The 20,054-nt window shown below is 38.6% G+C and overlaps 1 protein-coding gene across 2 annotated transcripts in view; it reads left to right on the top strand.

Moving 5' to 3' along the window:
- The window catches only part of DISP1 (dispatched RND transporter family member 1), an 85,447-nt gene that overhangs the window by 638 nt on the left and 64,755 nt on the right, over positions 1 to 20,054 (top strand). The window lies entirely within an intron of this gene.

The following is a 20,054-nucleotide window of genomic DNA, read 5'->3' as shown; positions in this document are numbered from 1 at the left end:
AGTGGTTTCGAAAGGGAGCTCATATGGCACCTTTGTCTTGGGAAATAAGGATGCGGTTATTCCTGACTTCTGGTCGTACAACCGATGTTATGATAAGGTTGCTCATTGCTTCCAGTGGCGGTGGAAAATGCTGGAGGTGTTGGAGAGACCATTAGGGCAGAGGTCTGTCCAGAGAGGTGTGGAAGCCTTTTCAGTTTCTGGATTCAGTGCGAGCAGCCGGTTCCGATGTCTTTTGTGGAGTTGGCGCCTGCAGCCAGTGCAGGAGCTCTCGCTGTACCCCACTTTGGGAATGGCTTAGTTGCTGCATCAGGGACAGCTCACCTACTGGATGTTCACATCCTCATCCTAGGAGAGATTGAGAGGATACTAGAAGTTTAATGAAAAACTTTTCTGTGAGTAAGGCAATATGACACTCCATCTCTTTTTCTCAACCTCTGGAGGAGATGGAAAAATAGATTTTTGCAGTATGGTTGATGGTTCACGTTGCATGGCTGTAAATGAGAACCAGCTTTTCAGGAAAGAGATGAAGAGCTGTAGTTACTCAAAGTGTGTCTGTAGCATGTGTGTGATTTAAATGAACAAAAACTCTCTGATCAGACTTACAAGTAGCTTGTTATAGAATATCTGGCATGGATAAGCTGTGAAGTAGTAACAAACATTTAGGGCAAGGCATATGTGTTGTCAGTGAGTTTATAAAAGTGCTCAGCTTAAAGAGTGTCGACTGGTGGAGCTACAGGCAGAAATGGGTGCCAGGAAGCAGATGGCATGAATTGAGACTGGAAGGAATGAGGGATTTCTTAACTGAACAAATGAATAAGAGCCTGAAGCAAGCAGCCTGCAGGGATGGGCGTGGAAGAGATCTGGTGTCAAACAGCCAAGGTGGGGCCAGGGAAAAGTGCATTAGAAAAATATAAATATTTCAGACGTTGGCATGGCACTAAGGCTGCCAGAGTTCAAGTGTTTGGACAATGCTCTCAGACACACGGTGTGATTCTTGGGGCTGTCCCATGCAGGTGTTGGACTGGATGATTCCTGAGGTTCTGTTCCAACCCAGGAGATTCTGTGATTTGTAGTCTCTTGTGGCAGATATTTAAGCTTGTAATCAAATCTTCACACTATATTAGAATGTATATACCATTTACAGATTGTATTTATTTTACTTATATTTATGTTTTTCTCTGAATAAAAAATAAATTACTTGTGCTTCTTCAGTTTTTTAGTAGCTCCCAGAAACTAACTACTACTGGGGGACTGCTATGCTGATTGCTGAATGCTTGTGTAAACTGAAACACAAAGAAGCAAACATCCAGGTGAGGGCTTTTTTTCTTAAGTAATTCTCTTTAAATGTTAAAGTAAGGAAACAAAACAGCCTTTGACACTCATGTTCTGGTTCAGAACAGAGTGGTTGAACTTTATCATTGTTGTAGAGTAGGATATTTTGGTGGTCATTAAATAGAAAAATCAGATTCCACTGGAAGATTTGTTTTCTCCTTTAGAATGAAGGGAGCGATATCCGGTAGTAATATCATAGCCTAGTTGGAGGACAGTTATTTTGAGATTAGAAGCTCAGATATGTATGTTGGTTAGAAGCGGATGGATGTTGAAGTGAGGACTTGACACTAGAGTGGTGCTAAGTATGGAACAGTGCCTTAGGCACCTTGTGCCATCACTCAGGGGGGCTTTTCCCCCTTTTGAGGACAGTATATATGTAGGGAATAAAACTCAATGATTGGCTTTTTCCTTTTTTTTTTTTTGCCTGCTTTTGAGCTCACTGTAGCAAAGTTAAGGTTGTTTGCCGGTTATATGAAGTGATAAATAAGGCCACAGCGATGTCTGTTTGCCTTCAAGGCACCTGGGAGAGGGCAGTGTCAGTGGCTGGGCTTTTCTGTCTGTAGAGCCAAAACTTTGCTTCAATGGATTTGCCTTCTCCAGGGCAGGGGGAGACACAACTTGAGGATGAAGCTTTCTTAGAGTCTCAACATTGCTGAGAATGGGGTTTTTTTCTCTTCAATTTTTTTTTCCACTCCTTCTTTCCAAATACACTACCATCACACATTCCTGGCTCTGTTGGAGCATGCCATTTGAAGCTATTTTTGACTGCTCAGAAAATTACTGTAGCGGGAACAAAGAACAGTAATTGGGGCCTTGAGAAGAAGGTCCCAAGGGGCCTTGAGAAGAAAGAGATGGAATTCAGATTAGTAGCCTCCAAAAAAATCTTGCCATAGAAGAGGTGAAAAGTAAGACTTTGAAAGATCAAAGGTAAAAGCAACATGTGAAAACACTTAGTTCTCAAAATGTTACCCTTTCCCATGAGGAGGCTTTTTGAATGGCTTTCATAGTAATGTTTCTCATATGTTGACCATAGATTTATTTGGGCAGTAAGCTTGACTTTTTCTCTCAGCCTTTAAAAGAGATGATTGATTTACTGGCTTTGATAGAGGGATAGAATTACTTTCAAACCTCAAAATACATAGGAAGCACCTCAGGTAATTAGCAAGCCTACATCTGTCTCTCTTTAAAGTGATCAATGGCATGAATTTGGTTTGGTAATCATGGCTATTTTCTTGTTCAGCAGCCATATGGTATTTCTGAGTTTAGTGTAATTTCCTGTACGTGGTTTTTTACAGAGTCGGCTGGGCTTTGGTGTGAAGTGCAGCAAAAATTAAATACTGTGGGAAGGTGTGAAAATGTTCTTATATTAAAAGAGAGGAAAAAAAATGTTGCTTTAACTTTCGGGTAAGAGTAGATTGTAACCTCTAAATCACACTTTCATGGAGACTGTTATGTGAAAGCAGTACAAATTTGTAACTGCTGCTTGTATGACACTGAAGTTTTTAATGCAAATAATGATCAACAGACCAGTGTTTAGTTGTAAACAAAATACTTTTTAGCTTTTCTGTAAAAAGGAGCCCCTTCTTTCAGTATTATACCCTTTTAAGGGGTTTTCTTCTTGAGGTGATACATTAATGCTGTTGTTAAATGTGTCATGACATTAATAGAACAGCCACAGGAAATTTCCATCTTTCTGATTTTTTGAGGCCTGCAGTAATGAAAAAAGTGTGAATTGTATCTGTCACACGAGAAGTGGCTGAAGGTTGTTTAGTCTGGAGAAAAGGAGGCCCAGGAGGACCTTACTGCTTTTTACAACCACCTGAAAGGAGGTTGTTGACAGGTGGGAGTTGGTTCCTTCTCCCAGGTACCAAGTGATAGCACAAAATGAAACAGCCTCTGGTTGCTCCAGAGGAGGTTTAGATTGGATGTTAGGAAAAATGTCTTCATTAAAAAGATGGGTCATGCATTGAAACAGGCTGCCGAGGGAAGTGATGGAGTCACCATCCCCAGAAGTGTTCAAAAAACACGCAGGTGTGGTGCTTACAGATGGGATTTAGTGGTGGACTTGGCCAGTGTTTGTTTAATGGTCAGACTAGATGATTTTAGAGATCTTTTCCAGCTGTAATGATTCTAAGGAACTTCTGAGAAACTTTCTGGGCATCAAGAAGCATAGTCCATCTGAGCTGAGCAAAGCTAGGATTACAGAGGAGTCTGGTTGGGAAGCTCAGAGCTGTTTCTGAAGCAGTTTTATAAAGGTGGAAAATCCTGGGTTTTTTTTAAGCTGACCTTTATGCTTATAAATAGCAGCTTAAATTTCTCTGTGGGAGATTCTCCAGCATGCAATATTAACAGAAATAAATCTGTCTGGGAGAGTTGTGGGAAGGGGAACCAGTGTCAGATGATGATCTTGGAAGGAGATCTGGAAGTAGAAGCATTTCAAGTAAGGGGAGTGGGGCAAAGAAAAGCAGCAGAAGTGGTATTGGGAAATGGAATGGGGCAAAGCCAGGGATCACAGAAGAGTAAAAGTTGCTGATGGTGTTGTAGTGTAGACCTTGTGAGCATAGTTTTCTGGTTAGTAAAGGTAGCATTGAGGAGAGACAGAGAAAGAAACTGTGTGGGATACAGGCAGGTAAGTGCCATTTAAAATTAAGTAGAAATACATCTGAAAGGCACCAGAGAAGGACTTAGTGATTGTGAGGTGCATATTCTTGGAGTGTGTGGAAGGAAATGAGAATAAGGGCATCTGGAGCCAATTCCTGTGAGGGGGGAGAACCTCAGTGCAGAGGTGGGGAAGTAGAGGTCTTGTGATATGGAGATAGCTTAACACTTGCAGCCCCAAATGAGAGAAGCTGTATGGTAACCTAGGGGCATGTCAGTGTGCCATGCTGGGTGTTCTCGTTGATGCAGAGGCCAGAGTGCTGCTCACAGTGTGCGCAGCCTATAGAAGCTGTGAAAGAAACATTCTTTTTGTTCTCTCTGTTCTTATTTCTCCCCCCATCTTTATCCTCTGCAGGAGACATGAAAAACTTGCTTTCGTGGGTTGGTACAGTCAACATATGACTGGAAATAACATCTCTCTGCATTCAAATTTCTGAAGAAAGGTCTTGCTGTGTATCTTTTTGTATAGCATTGTTGTTTTTGTAGAAATAGATAAACACAGCATGATAAACACATTCTTGTGCTGTCTATAGTACAACATAACTCTTGTGCTGTGTAACACAAATTAATAAAAATGACTGAATTAAGCCATAACTAATAGCAGATGGAAACTGTGGTTTAGTCTTGTGTAATCTTTCCTTGTTAATGAACTTCACATGCAGATGAAATGGGAGGGAGATAGGGAATAATAAGGGAAAATGTTTGCCGTGTCATCTGAAAACACTTATGCTCCTGGGTGAAGCTTGTGTGCTCAGCAGTACTTCTTTCTTGTGCAGAGCCAGAGTGTTTAGAAATTAAACTTGTTACTCCTGGGATGACAAGAATATGTCCCCGTCCTAGAGCTTTAATTCTTATCTTTCCTCTTTATGTAACCTTGGTTGGTCAGGGGTTGTAAACAGCCTTGTTTTAGACTTCCTGGTATTTCCCTGTGTCATTGCCATCCTTGCATGTGATAAGGCATGCCTGCTGGAGCTGAACCAGGAAGTCAGTCTCAAAGGCACTAAGGTTTATTGCCACAGCTAATACTAGGCTTGTGCCTTGCTTTTTTAAAAGCATCCTGTCTGCTGTTTACTGAGTGTTTGTAGAGAGTCTCGAGGAGAATTGTTTCAAGTTTCAAAGTTTAGGTACAGCATCATCTTCCTGTGACTTGTACATGTTCTGATCATGAATATGCTTGAAAAATATTTTAGATCTAAAGTGACTCACTTAAGAAATTGTTTATTTGAATGCATCTCTCTTTAAGGCTTCTTTTCCAATACCTTGTTTATTTGTAACATAATTTTTTTTTAACTTATAGAAGATTCATCTGCTGATGAGCTGCCTTTTGTGAAGTGTTTGTGATTAATTATTTATAGACAGGATTGAGCATCAGTAGTGAGATTTGAGAAGACGCATTTTGTAAACACAAAACCCATTCTACCTGGAATGTGAGTGGAATGGTACAGCTAAGATTACACTTGTGCTTTGGGGTAGTGTTGGAATTAAAGCTGGGAGTTTTGGAGCATGTTTGTTGGGTTTTTTGCAAAGCCTCAATTGTGGTCTTCTGCACTTTCTTATTACTTGTTGTAAGACCTAGAGGGTGCTTGATACTTACAAGCTTAGACTGGAAATGCTTTTAGACTTGATGTGAACTTAAAATACTTTCTTAGGAATTTTCTCCCTGTTGTGTTTACTGAAAGTAGTTGCTATGCTCAGCAATACAGCTGATAAGATCCATTTCTAATGGTAAAAGTATTTAATATTGAAACACCCCTCTTGGGCAGCAATTCTTGAAGTTGCATCAAAACTGGGTGATGTGGAGATATCTTTGGGTGGGAGGAAGGAAGAGGGGATTTTGAGAACTAGGTAATTAATTAAAGATTGCTGTGGTTATGATGTTTTAGGCTTAGAAAATTACAGAGTGCTATGCCACATACTTTGGATATGCAAGTTAAAATATTTTCTTTAATACAAATGCTGTTCTAAATAATTATATAAAGCTGAAGGGAATTTTTGCCTTGTGGAATAAACTTTACCCTAGTCTTAAACATATGTTCTCACTTATTGTTGATAGCTTCTTTACTACTATAAAAAACTACAGTAGGTATTGCAAGAATTCAGTAACTTAACCCTTTGAAGTTAAGTCCTTTGAAATGTATGTCATGCTGATAGCTTTATAAAAACATAATGCAATTAAAACCAAAATCCATTATTAAAGCTAAAAGTAAGATCATTAATATAGTTTAGAACTCACTTCAGTGGCAGTGAAGTCTAAGATCTGGAACAGTCCTGTACACTTTCTGGGTCTAAATTAGGCATCAGGTCTTTTCTTTGACAGTGAAACTTTACAAACAAGATTTGCTTTAAGGGTTTTGAAAATGTTATTGTGTAATAATGTTTATACACCATGACAGCTGAAGAAAGTAGTTGTGGATGACTGTGAGCTGTAACTGGAGGGTTTTTGTGTTACTGCTTAACTGTTGCATCAGTAAACTGCTTTTCTTTGCTGTCAAACAAAGCCAGTTAGATCTGCTGCAAACTGAGTACTTTGGCAGCTTTTTCTCTGTTAAAAAAGTGATGGAGGTGGCATTAGTGGGAAAACAATTACTTGCTTTGTAAGTAGTGAAACTGAGTTATGAGTAAGTGTATTGATTTGCCTGGCCAACACAAACTCCAGACAATTTTTTTTTTCATGGCCTTTCCATAAGAGGGTTACATGGTGGTTTATTATTTCCCTGTACATGGCTGAATTTTACAAAACCGCTTTCTGGGGAAATTGAAAGGGAGTGTAAATTTATTTTTTTAATAGATTTTGATCACTGATGTGTAATGTTGAGTGGATTGGGGAAGGCTTGTGCCTCTCTTAGCTTCTGTTACTTTGCAAAGCTCTTGAACTTCTCTTTTATGGCTTTACTAATTGCATACACAATAAAGTAGTTACTGACTTCCAAAAAGATAAGATTTTTTTTTTTGTTTTTACTATCTAGGTAGGAGAAATTGCATCTGTTTGCTTGTGCCAAACATGATTTTGTTTTTTCTTAAACTGGCATCTTATCCGCAAACCCCCAAAGGCAATTTGAATATGCTGTTTAGAGTTCTTAGCTGATTTTAGAACTTAGGATGCAGTGTATCTGTAGAATCTACAAGTTGAAGGCTGCTAAAACTTTAAAACCCACAAACAGAAGCCATTATAACAGGATTATGAGACTCTGAGATGAATTCTTCATTTTGAGTGCTCTCTCTTACCTACTGTTCCTCTCATCATTGCCCTCTCTGGTTCAGGGAAGGCTTTGGTGGTCAGTGCCTTAGTGTAAAAGATGTAGTAGGTTAACATTTAGTTAACTGATAATAATGAGTCTGAGTGATAGCTCAAAACAGTTGTACTATTTTACTCTTCAAGAAATAACACCAACCCTTCTGTCAGCCCCATTAAGAGGATGTTCTGTGGCATCTTGTTTGTCTTTTCTGGAAATTTGTGTTTATATTTGTGTTGTGAATTTTCCCCATTGTATTACAGCTTTGAGCAGAATGACTGGAACAGAGTAGAAAACTGAAATGCAGCAAGTGAAAAGTTTAAATAAAGTCAATATTTTGGTAGCTGTGAATTGGATGTCGTTATCTCTTCTGTGAGCTGTTTCTGGGTAGCCTTCCATGGCATGTAACATGTAATAAACCATGGGCCAAAACAAGCACTTGTGGCTATTACACGGAGAAGGGCGGGTGCTTTGTTCCACTGCTTAAATTCTTCTTTTCTCACAGTTACCTCCTTCCAGTGAATTCAGACATGTACAGACAGATTGCTGAGAGGCTGTCTATAATTTACAGTATCAAGTAGTTTTAGGTGTAGCTGTGGCTGCTGTGTGCAGTAGCTGTGCTCCAGTGACGTGGTCATCCTTTGTCCTTGTAAGGTCCTGGCCGGAGGCTATGCAGAGCAAGCTCAAGGCAAGGTAGGACAGGAGGCAAGAGACCTCAGTTAGCACCAAGGAGATGTTTGGTGGTCAGTGAGATCATTTACGTTTGCAACGTAAGACTTTGTTTTCCCGTTTTACCAAACTGGACTGTTGTTAACTTGAATGTGAAATGCTGCTGGGTTTTTATAAATCGGGATGCAGACAACTAATAAAAGACCTCAGTGGTGAAAATGTTCTAAAAAATCAATTGGTTGCAGCCTTTTTGGAAAAGGTTCAAATGAACTTTCTTCCCAGGAAAACATTTAAAAAATTCTAGACTGTATGTTTAGTATATTTGTTTCACATATATCTTTATTACAGGATAAGCTGTAGTTATATCTGATACAAGAAACAGAAGCATAGGAATTTTGCTTATATAAGGAAGATGATGAAGAACACTTACAAAAGGGGTAATTTGGAAAGCAGGTGAAACTTAAAGGATAATTTAAGGTTTACCTGCTTTCTGGCCACAGAATGATTATCAGTTTCCATGTAGACAGATAAAATTCTTTAAGTGGGGAGATGAGCCAGGCTGAGCACCTGCATCTAAGTGGGTCAGGTAGAAAAGAAGCATAAGAGTTCTGGAGTCCACTTGCAGAAATATTGCAACCAATGTGAGCTATTGGATAAGTTTTTCAAGTAATAAATACAAAAAGTGTTAAATAAACATAAATGTGGATTTTCTCAAATCAAAATTCACAACCAGTCAAATCTCCTTTTATGGCATGGTATCCAGTCTTTTTTGGGAGGAACAAATGTTTTCTGAGTTTAGTTAGTTATTCTAATGGCTTTTTCTGTATTATAAGCAAGGATGTTTCCCTTAGTACCATAAAGTTGGTGAAAAGCCTTAAATAGTTTCATGGATCACTGTCAGACCAGAGATTGTGGAGACTGAATGCTCTCTGCAGGGCTCTGTCACTAATTTTGACTTAAGTGAAACGTTGAGACTGTGCAGTATTAGCAGCAGATGGTATCAAACTTGGAATTGCTGTGTGTGTGTTGGAAAATGTGGATAGGGTTCAGAGAGACTTGAGGACAGAGAAGAAGCAGTCTGGAAGGGAAGAAACCATGCCTTTTGGATGAGGACAAGATTCAAAGTCCTCCATTTATCATCTTTGTACAAGAAGACCGTGGAGGAGAAGAATGAGTGTTGTGCAGAGTTCTGGGGATGATGCAGTTGAGAGACCAGATATAATTCTGTTAACACAGCTGTTGCAAACAGCTTGCATGTACTGTGACATGTAAGCAGGATGAGTTTCTACAAAGCACGTAATAGTCCTTCATGCCATGCTTAAGCATTTCACCCCTTGATTACAAGACAGTGTAGAGGAAAGTAAAGAATGAAGTCTTGAAAATGTAATTATTTTATTCACAGAACGATTGAGAAGTGTTTCCCTTACAGAATGGCAGACTACAGAGGGAAGAGGTGAGGTATAAACACAGAGAGCATTTTTCAGTTTAGTCTCTCTGACAACAGAACCACTGGTAACGTGCTTAAATTGCAACAGAGAGAGTGGAAATGGAGACTAGAAAAGAACTGTGACCCACTGAAACAGATTGCTTGGGAAACCTGTGGAATTGCCATTTTTAGAGTGCGTTGTAAGGCACAGATTAATTCTGTCTAGACTGTGTTTTTCTCCCTCAGTCCTGAGAGGCAGGATTAGCTGATTTATTGAGCTACTTTCTAACCATTAGAGTATTAGGAAATCCTAGAAGGGTTTCTAGAAAGCAGGGACATTCAAATTAAAAAGGTATCAAAGTGGTTAATAGCACTGGATGCATGTTAATCACCTTCTCATTTTGTGATAATGGGTCTTGCTGTCGAAATCACACCTCTGTGCTCCTGCATTTCCACTCCCTGCTCTTCAAAGAAAGTAATATTGCACTGGGGGAGAGGTGGAAATATTTTTATAGATCTTCTGACTCACTTCCATTTCACATCTGTAAATATCTTCCAGTTGATACACCAAATGTATACTGATGGCTACAAATTTCCTGAATCATCTTTCTTCCCTAGCTATATGTAAAATTGCTTTGGGGATGAGGGAGAAATTAGACTCTTCAAACCCCAAGGTAAGTTTGATATCAGATTCTAAGATTTCTGACTGCTTAGCTCATTCCTCTGAGTCAGAATTAAGATATAAAATAAACAATTCCCTCATTAGCAGATAGCAACCTTTATCTTGCATGCCTTTTTTGTTTTCCTAAATCTGGCAATTAAAATGCATGAATAAGAGGCAGTGTACTCTGATAGCAGGAACTGGGGCCTGGGAGACAGAACTGTCAGTATCTTAATCTTAGACATGTTGTTGAATTATGATTTGCTGAAAGGAATGTTTAATTCCTGGCCCTGTTTTCCACACACAGAATGTAATGCTGCAGAGATTCATTTTTGTCTGTAGCTGCAGAATTAAAACTCTCAGACTTGTCTTCCCACATTAAAAGTTAGTATATAAGCCCAAGGTTTTCATTCATGAAATCCTAAGTTGTGTTTGAATTCTTCTGCTACAGTATCCTCAGGTTAAAGAACAATAATTTGAAATTCTGACAGGTTAAAAATATCTAACCTTGTGGTAATTTCCTTAGTTTTTAATATATGGAGAATACATTTTTTTTTCCTTTCCTTTTTTGGTTCCCTGCTGTTGTTGAAGACAGCTCCTTTCTCAGAGACTTCAAATGTATAGTGTAGGTTTTTGCTTCATTCATGGTTTATAAGGATACAGAAGGATTGCAGAATTCAAATTTTACTGGAATCCCAGTGCTGTTATTTTCTAAGCATGGAGGCTGCATTGGTATAAGCTGGTTTGTCTTGGATCACTGATATAGCAATACAGCCAAAGGATTTTTTTTTTTAAATTTAAGTTCCTTTAGAGGCTGAGGGCAATGCTGTATGATGTCATTCTGGTTCAACAGACCACTAGTGTTAAAGAGCGAGAGGGTGTGGGGAGTCTTCAAGGCAATGAAATACTTTTTCCAAGGCTGGTATCATCAGGTTGAATTCCCTGTGGGCTTCTTCCTGCAGGTTTTAAGTTAGGTCTGCATGGACATTTAAATTTATTATTATGGTGTCACCGTACAGGGTTTATTGTTCTTTCAGTGAATTCTTTGTAAAAGAGCTGGCATCATTTTTAAAAGGTTATGTTGAATTCTCACTTCCTTAGCAAGTTGCCATGGATATGTCAGGTTCTTAATGTTTGTTTACAGAGGAATGAGGTATAGAAAGTTTATGGTAGCTATTTTCAAATGCATGTTCTGCTTTCAAGTGATGCGGTTTTCACTGAAGCTAACTGGCCAATGAATGTGAATTCTGCTGTCTGCCTGCTTTGAGAAGAGTTAACATAGAGATGTTCATGTGTATATCCTTACTTGGCATTAACTTGTCAGTTGTTCAGGTTGCTTTATTCCCACTGCAGTAAAAAGACCCTGCTGATTTTGTGTGCCCTATGTTGTGTGTTGGAGTCCTGTCAGTAAGCATTGAAATAGGAAGGCAGTGTGCACACCTAGAACTAAGGAACTGCTGCTGCAAAGTGAGCTGCATCTCATGCACCTGCACAAAGCAAAGAGGTCCTAGACCTGCTGTGATTGGGAAAAGGGGATGGTGAATGTTTTCTGGCTAAGAACAGGCATAACAAGGAAATCAAGACAAAACTCCGGCATGCATAGATGAAATGCCCACGAGAGAGCATTTGTATGTTGTATTACATAACACAACACGTGAAATATGTCTCTGATCTGTTCTCTGCCTTCCAAGTCATCTGCTTTGCTCCTTTGTAGCTGCACACTTACTTTTCTCCCCTTCCAAAATAAGCCCACAAAGATAAATGTGCTTATGTAATCTTTCAATTCTTGATTCAGAAATACAAACTGCTAACTTTGGAGCCCATGCAAATAACCTGCCCAGCACTAGATTCTGCTGTCAAGTAACCACTAGAAAAAGTATGCAATTAAACCAGAAGTCAAACTTTAGCTTGTTCTTTTCCCAGGTCACACTGGAAGAGGTGTGGGCAGGCATGTTTGAAAGCTGAGGAAAATGAACCCTCTGTCACAGCAAAGGTGTCATTAAGTGCTGCTCATGTCTCACTGTAAGCTGTGCAGCCCTTAAGGATGAGACAAATGACTGCTACAGAACACTTGTTTCAGTTTTGGGTCAAATAGCCAAAAGAGTAACAAAAAGTCGAGAGGCAGCATAGTGGAAAAGAATGAAAAGGTGAATATCCTGTTGTGGAAAGTGAAGGATGTGAGAGAAACACCTGTTAAAAAGCAGCTGCTAAAAATGGATGACCACTCTTAGTGGAGTAAAAGAGTTAGCAGCAGCTTTCTTGGTAAAGTTGGTCCTTGTGTACGTTCTGTGATTTATTTAGTTGTGAAACTCCATGGCCACAATGACTCTGTTCCCTTCCACTCTGTAATCAAAGATGGTATCTTGAGTGGGGGAGCATGCCTGGGCGTGGTCAGTGTGTGCCCGTCAGTTCCCATATAAGCTCTGCTGTCAACCTTTTAGAGTTACCTCACCTGTAAAGTTTATTAAAAGTATTTTGAGAAAACTGTGATAGTCTTATGCCTTGTGTGTTCCAAAACCTTGAAATGTCTCTACAAAGAAGTGTCTTGTGCATTTTTAAAGGTGTAAATGAAATACCCTCAGTGTGCTAATTTTAGTGCAGTAGGTCTGAGTTTCCAGATGAAGGTGACAAGATGTTCTCTTGCTTCTCTGTTAGTATCCATAGCAATAGCCAGAGATGCCTTTGTGAAGTGACAGGTACAGAGATAGCCATGTTTGAAACTGTTTGTGTTTCATAGAAGAGCTCTTTCATTGCTGTTATAGATGGTAGTGCAAAATACCTTGAGTGGTTCATGTAAGCTAAATACCAGCCCCATTAACCATTGAATGCATGGAAAAGGCATTTTCCATTCAGAATGAGCAATGTGGAGTCTGTACTTTCTGCACTTCTTTAGAGATACCGTTTCATTGGGTCCTTCCCTGTAGCCAAACATCCAGTCAGGAGTGTGTGCCAGGGAGGGAACTCTTATAGAGCAGCGAGACAAGCTGTAGTCTAGTTTCTTTCACATGAGTTCAGCTTCTTTGGGAAGAAGGTGGGCATGGATCTGAAGACATGTCCAGGACTAAATGAAGTTGTGAGAATCTTTACTGGAATTGCCAAGAGAAGTGGATTTCTAGCTTCATGTTGTGAGACCTGATGTGGTACTGGCTCCACATGCTGCTCTAATATAGCCCATATCCTATAAGTGTACAAACTCAGCAAGATGCTAAAATGTGACTGTGCTTGGGGATGAATGTCTTTTGCAGTCCGTGCTTATTTCATTTTATTAGATGTTGTCTTAACAATACTAATCTGTCTCTTCTGCTGATAATCACCAGACACCAAATGCTTTTGGGTTAGAATGCTTTTATGGTAGTTCAAGCATAATTTCCAAGTAGATTTCTAGATAAAAAACCACTATGTTTTTTCTTTCTGTGTTGGGTTTTTTTCCAATCATCTCATATGTTGATTTTGCATACCTCGAGATTGTGCTGTACACAGAAAGGCCACTTTTTCCTAGTGACAGGGAAGAAAACCTAAAGTACTGTGTACATCTGTTCAGTTATCTCAGTTTTCATCAATCCTCATGGCCTGACCCAACAGCCAGCTTCCAAAGCTGACAGTACCAACTGTCAAGATCCTAATATTCACAGAGTAATCTCTATTAAATGCTTTTTGGTTAACCCTTAATACACTGTGAGAAAATGCCCCAGATGCAGAATGTTGGTATTAACAAAGAGATACTTAAAATTTTTTCTCCTATTCCTAAAGGCGTGACTGCTCCCATGAGTGTTTCAGTGTGAAGGAAGCTGAGCAGCCACCTTGTTCTTAAGTGCTCCTTGCTTCCCTATTGCTCTTCTAGAACAGGTCATGTGGTTTGGGTTATGTTTTGAACTAAATTAGATGAGGCTTTAAAGTGAGAATGCTCAATATATGACAAGTGTCAAGTTCTGTTTTGCTGGAAAATATTTAGTATTTATCTGGTTTTTTTCCTCAAGGTGTTTTCAAATAAAAGATCCCCTGTTGTGTGCAAGGACTGAAACTTGTTCTATGAGCCATAAAAATCAATCCTAATATTCTGAACTAACGAGACTTAATTCTTCAGTATTGCTGTTTCTCTGTAATCTGCTTTTAGTGTAATTATTTCCCTTTGAGAGAGAAATGGTTGTGTATTACTCTGCTTAAAAGAGTCATATTTGAGAAGTTTGTCCCAAACCATAGGTTAGGTTTTAAAACTTAAAAGTTCGCTTTGTATGCAGATGGGATGTGGGAGTCTCATGAGAATTCGTGATTTGCACTTCTATGCTGCTTTGTGCAAACAGTACTCGATAGCAGGAATTTAGCTCCAACTGTGTTCCTGCAGGAATTTGTTTTTCTCAATCTCAGGGGGTATTGCTTGTTTGATGCACGTGCTCTTTATTAATCTTCTGTGCTGAATGCCTGAGAGAAATTGTGATAGGCAGGTATGGTCAGCTTAATGAATGAAGGCATTGCTGTATCTATTTGAAACGTCTTAAGAGGACCTCTTTGCTGCCTGGGCTGTGACTATTCTGTAAGGCTGCCAGGGTGAAAAAAAATTCACACTGAGAAATGTTATTTTGGAGGTTCTTGAAGGGTGTGGTTGAATTCATACTTCTCTTATCCACACAAGAAAAATAATTGCATAAACAGTGTGCCATGATTCTTTCTCAAAGTAGTAAAGAGCAGGTATGTGGATTTACAAAATAAAGGAATAAGAAATTATTCTCAGCTGGTTTTGCATTCTCATTTAAGTGGCTGAACTATCTGATCTTATTTCCTGTTGCTTTTAGTGATAATTTAGCTGAAACTTGGAGAAGGGATTCTTTGCTTGTGGTGCTTTTGATGTGATGTCCATCATCTATAAAGTTGTGACCAGGTCAGAGACCTAAGACCTTAGAAGACTTTTATGTTGCATTGGGTTTTTTTTTTTTTAAACATAAGTATATTAATTTTAAGTATTCTTTTTTTTCCTGTATTATTCCTTTCTTCTCCTTTTGGGATTAGCAGAAGAGCAATTATCAGCTACTTAGTACCAGAATTCTGTATTCTAATTTCTGGGGGGAAAAATCTCCTAAATAGAGAAATCAAGTGAATTACTGTAAGCATGTGATTTTATTGAAACTCTGAATTAGGCATATAAAACATCACTCTTTTCAATGTCTTGCTGTGCTAGAAAGGAGGATTTTTACACAGGGAGAGGTATGCATACTTTTGAAAGCATGTCAAGAATGTCAATGTTCAGAAGTAAAATGTGCTTTCAAATCTAGTGGCAACGCACTTAAAGTGGGTGTTATCAAGTTTACTTACTTGCTCATCAGTTATCTATAGCCTTTACTTTCTTGCTATATATCAGTCTTTACACATTTTGCAGAATAAAAAATTGATGATTTGAGATTCATTCATTTAAAATTTCTTTTTGGATTAGCATTTGTGCACTTGGTGTCACTTCTTGAATAGGCTTTTTGCTCTGTTTTCTGTTTCTGGCTAAATAGGATAGGTGTACATGTTAGGGATGTGTACTGGGAAGTCTCTGCTAGGGATTCCTTAGGTCTCTAAAACTCTGGAAGTGCACGGGCAGCCTGTTCACCCTCCTGGCCTAGAAGCAGTTGTTGCACAGAGGCACTGGCATTCCTGCAGACAGAAACACTAAGTTTTGAGTTATAGTGGTGGTGAAGGGAGTCTGAAAAGTGCAAATTCACATTACTGGAGTATTGTATGTGTTATAATGATTCATAGTTAGCAAAAGACCATGGCTTGCCTCAATCGTGCATAGCTGCTGTTACACTTTTATTTGTTTTTCCTGATATTTTAGACGTTTTAGCAGCTGTCATTAATCATGCAGTTGAACAGTGTGAGAGCTAGCTGGAAACAGGTGGTGCATACTCCAAATATCTTGATATACAAATGATGGTCAACAGTGTTGTTACTGAAATGTAGATATTTGTGCCAGCTTGTGTTGGTTTTGCTTCAGCAGACCTTCTGTGTTCTTTGCTGTGGAGAAGTACATACAAAGCGTTCAAAAATGAATTTAGGCATAAAATGTTGCTGAAACATCAATTTATTTTGCATTGCTAAGGCTGTACAAAACCAGCATAGAATTTGCTGGTTTTATTGTAGAAGGTATGGATTAAAGCAGCAGCAGAATGTCACAACTCTCAGCTGAAAGACAGTTTTGTATGGAGCATTTCATTTAGCTGCAATTCCCACCCCAAATATTCCCATGTCCAATGAATGTGTGTGTAACTGGGAGATATCAGTTGCATAGCACAGTGATATCTTTCACAAGCAGGTACTTTGGAAAGGCTCAAACTTCAGGCAGGATCTGGTATGTTGTCCCTTATTTAATTTGCAATCGTCTGTCCTGTAGCACAACATTAGTTTTTTGTCTTAAATCTGTTTGCAAATTGAGCCTTGTAAAGTTGCAGCTAAAAGTGCATAGTTTTGAGTGTTCTGTAATTGAAGACTTTAGAGAAGAAGAAAATTGAGGCAATTAATTGGAGCTCCTTAATTGAATCTGTGGCTGATAGACTCTAATTAAACCCTTTAAAAATATTATCCTGTGTTTCTGTACAATGTTGTTTTGAAATTCAAGTAAATGCGGGTTGATTCAGAGCTTTCTTTTAAACAAAGTCCCTAGACCATTAAGCCGGCTAAAATAAATGTAGACATTTGGTTTTCATTAGTGCTGTAACTGAAACAAAAACATTTTAATGACTGATCCCAGAGTGTTTTGAGGTTTGTGCAACTTTGTTAGGAAGGTATTTAAATTGTAGTATCAGTTGCAAGGTTGGCCATAAGCCAGCGTTTCAAAGCTGTTTCAAAGCAAGATGTTGGGTTTCCAGAGTGTTACAAAACAGGAAAACTTTGAGAGGGGAGAAGTACTGGAAGGTAATTACAAGAAAATTTGCACTGAAATGAAGTTATCTGCTAAAAGGAGACAGTGACGATGTTCATGCTGTACTGCAGCCTGCTGCTTTGTTAAAGAGATGTTTCAATTATTTGGAAAGAAACATGATTTTGATCTTTAATACTTACATTTACAAAGAATTAACTTTGCCCAAGAAATGATGTGCAGTTTTAGGTGGGCTTTTGGTATCTTAAACTTGCACAAAATGAGATCCTGCTTCTAAGGAAAAGAATTTAATATATTGCTTACAAGATCTAATTTAAAAAGTACTTTTTGGGAAAATATTTAGGTTGGTCTTGAAAAATGATGGCAGGGAAATTGGACAAACATTAGCCTGTGGTATTGGACAAATAAAATAATCAATAGCTTTGCATTTGTGGGAGAAGCTGGAGATTGTTAAAGTGCTGTAAGATGAAGATTGCTTATTCTGTATCATGTTGTAGTCACAATAATGTCTCGGGGCAAACCTGCAGAAATTGTTGAAATGTTCTGGATGATCAGGGGTCAATCAGGGCGGCAAGGACTGGATATCAAGAGCTTCATTGTGGCCAGACTGCATTCTTGTGGGTGCTGCTTGGCTTGGGTAAACAGTACCAAAAGTACTGTTTACCAGAACAGTCTTAGTTTTTTTGGTGTTTCTGTTTTATTTTTTGTCCTCATGGTTGATTTTGGCCTAAGTGGCAATTAGAAAAAGACTTCTGATGACTTAATTTAAAATATTAGAAATGGGAGCTATTTGATCTAGGGAAAATGATCACTTCTAGCAGAAAACTCCAGAACTTCTCAGATGGAATTACAGAAAGGTTCATCTCAGCATGTTTGAATTTTGATGGGTTCTTTTGCATGGTTATAACCTTAGTGATTTGTCTGTAGTTGACAAAAACCAAGTGTTCTTACAAAAATCCCTCTATCTTAAGCAAGAAGCAGAGATCTGAGAGTTTCATTTTAGTTTTCCAGTTGGTATGTTTATACTCTATATATTCACCTTCTAGGCATAGTGTTCTTATGTAGAGATTTTGCATATCATGAAGGTTTTGTTGGAATGCCTGAATTAAAGATTTTTACAAATGTCAAATAATGAAAAGTTGCTGTCCTTCTGGGATGGGTCAGAGAAGCAGTTTGCCTTTCCTCTTCTCCCATATTCTGTCTGCAGGATATTACTTTGGTGGTTTCACTGTTGGGATGTTCTAGCTGAATTGTCCCATCTCCTAAACTTGTGGAGAACATTGTGTGTTTATACCTTCATGTTCTGCAAATGGAAATAAAGGAACAGATGCAAATGAATGTTTACTTTGGTTCCTTTAGCTATAGGTTAGAAATATATTCACATTAAAATTGGTTGTGCTAGGCCATGTAATAGTCATTTGACCACAAGATCATAACAGAGATAAAAAATTTTGCTAAAGGTACCTTGCCTCAGCTGAAGATTTTGGTAGTACCAGTTTTGTGTTGTTCTACACCTGAGAAGGAACAATTTGTCATAATTCAGTTTAAGATAACTTCTTTTTGTGATCCTAAAATGCTAGAAGCTCATCTATAATTACACTCTTCTTTGAAACTACTTCAGTCAGTTTTCGTTTTTTTTAATACCTTTCCCCATTCTAATAGCCATTAGAGGTTCTAAAAAAATATTACTTTCAAGTCTCATTTAAGAACTTAATTTCTTGAGAATGTTTAGTTGAGATTTACTACTATTTGGTAGCACCATAGTCTTGGTGTACTGAAAGGAAAAACTAACTTGATGCTTGTACTAACATGAAGAGAAACATCTGATCTAGCCTAAGGCATTAAAAACCGTATTAGAGAGGGAAGAGCTGTTCAGTACCATATCACTGTACCATTAATTCACTACTTTTTTTTTGGTATTGTGGTAGTTTGAGGAGAGATGAGGTGGAGATGGCAGAAGACCAAATAGCTGTGAGAAGGCAGAAAGAAGCCAAATTCTTATTTGTACAAAGTCTGTCAGAGTGCTGGGTATGTATAGGAGCAGTGATGTTTTTTGCAAGTGTGGAGGAACAGAATAAGCAGGAGGAGAATGCACCATTATTAAGATGGAGAAAAGGCAAGTTGAGGAAGAATGTGGACTCTTACTGTCTCAGAGGGTGTGAAGTTGTTTGACCAGAGGCATGAAAAGCTTAACATGTTAAACAGCAGAAATTCACCTCTCTTCTAATAGTCCTTTGGTTGGCATTGATAGTTTGAGCAGCTAGAAGTTCCTGACAACCATAAAAATTTGCAGTGCACTAAACTGCCATATTCCATGGTTAGCATCATGTGGCAGGGAATTTTAAAGGCTGATTGATTTCAAAGACGTTAAGGTGCCAAATTTAGATTTTTATTGAATGTTCTTTTGTTAGGAGCAGACAACTTGCTTTGCTTCTGTTGTATTTCTCTCCACTTTTAGGCTGCATCTGGGAGCAATATTCTTTGTAATGAGACTCCTGAGCATGGAGCTGCAGTAAGAGCAGCAACATCTGCCTGTAATAAGGCTTTGTTCTCTTTCCTGCTTTGTTAGTTCCATATGCCAAATGCCTGGTGGCTTCATGCAGCTGAATCTTGCTCAAAGCATGTGAAGTATGGGGAAGAAAATGAAGGTGCTGTGTGCAAACCCAGGAGATGCAGGCAACTGAGGGGGGAAAGAATGTAAGGTGGGAATATAAATTGCAAGGTCAGGAATGTGTGAGGCTCCTAAGTCTTTGAGACTATGAGGACAGAGTTTTCCCAGTTCTGATGAACCTCTCTGTGTGGTTATTCTCCATATATCTTTTAGTAAGTAGTAGTAGTAAGCAGGGGAAATAAATTCTCTAAGTTCAGTGTCTTTTGTTATGGATGGGCTTTTTTTCCACTCTATACTTGGGAAAGTCAGAATGACAGGAGTGTTGTTTTTACTACGGGAAATTAGGATGGAGGGCAGATGGAAATTCTGTGATTGGGAATTGGTTTCTTGATGCTGATGGAGAAGAAAAGCAGGGAGTTAGGGAAAGATGCTGCAGTACTAATAAGAATGCTAACTTAGACAGAAGGACCAGAGGGATCAATCAAGAACAATGATGAAGAGGTCTTGGGTGGCAGTTGCATTAAAGGTAAATTTTTACAAATGCATTAACTGACTTTTAAATAGCAACATTCAAATGAGCCATTATTATCTCTAAAGAACTGGAAACAGCA

Source organism: Melozone crissalis, unplaced genomic scaffold (assembly GCF_028551555.1).
Source record: "Melozone crissalis strain CALT ecotype California unplaced genomic scaffold, PUWL_Pcris_2 ptg000027l_1, whole genome shotgun sequence".
Lineage (NCBI taxonomy): Eukaryota > Metazoa > Chordata > Aves > Passeriformes > Passerellidae > Melozone > Melozone crissalis.
This window is presented reverse-complemented; position numbering and strand designations above follow the sequence as displayed.